This window comes from Triticum aestivum, chromosome 2D (assembly GCF_018294505.1).
Source record: "Triticum aestivum cultivar Chinese Spring chromosome 2D, IWGSC CS RefSeq v2.1, whole genome shotgun sequence".
Classification (NCBI taxonomy): domain Eukaryota; kingdom Viridiplantae; phylum Streptophyta; class Magnoliopsida; order Poales; family Poaceae; genus Triticum; species Triticum aestivum.
In genome coordinates, this window is record NC_057799.1 from 294802284 (window position 1) to 294803081 (window position 798).

A 798-nucleotide genomic window follows, 5' to 3' on the forward strand; every position below is an offset into this window, starting at 1 on the left:
CGAGACCGACACGACACCCCGACCCCCGACACCTCCCGAAAAGGTGTTCTTTGGCCTTCCAGAAGCCGACGGGGTCATATATTTGTGAATTATTAGTTAGGTCATATATCTTTCGATTTTGTTTTGAAAAACATCATATATAATTGTGTTGATCGGGTAGTTTTAAATGTGCAGTTGTTTCATCGCTGCGAGGTTTGGTGTTCGACGACCTCGCCGTGCGTTTGACGAGCTCTGCCCCTTCGTTCGTGGGTGAGCACAAATGACATGTCCTCCTCCCCCATTAATTATTTGATCTATTCCGATGAAACATGATAGCTAGCTATATATGTGTCTTGAATCATCAGTATGCGTAACCAATATGTGTCTCCCGTTCGAAAGCGTCGTAGTTATAAATATGCATGCATTTGCATATTTATAACCTTGATTCTTTCGAATTGTCCAACGCTATCCATGGACAGCCCGAGTATGTTTAGATTGGGTTCGTTTTCCCATATGCTTTGCTCCGGATCCGACGCATAAATTTCGTCAGTGCCTCCCCTGTTGTTCTCCGGGTACACATCCTCTCTGTTTATTGCAGAGACGTGTATCAGGAGAACAGCGGGGAGGTGCTGCCGAAATTTTGCGTAGGATCCGGAGCATAGCATGGGAAAATGAACCCAATCTAAACATACTCGGGTGGGATTAGGACCTGTCATTACCTATTAGAGTGTAGGTTGCATGGACGTAGTAAAATTGACAAAGTAGATCAACTGATGAATATATATATGGTGAATTATATATATATATTTGTTGTGTGTC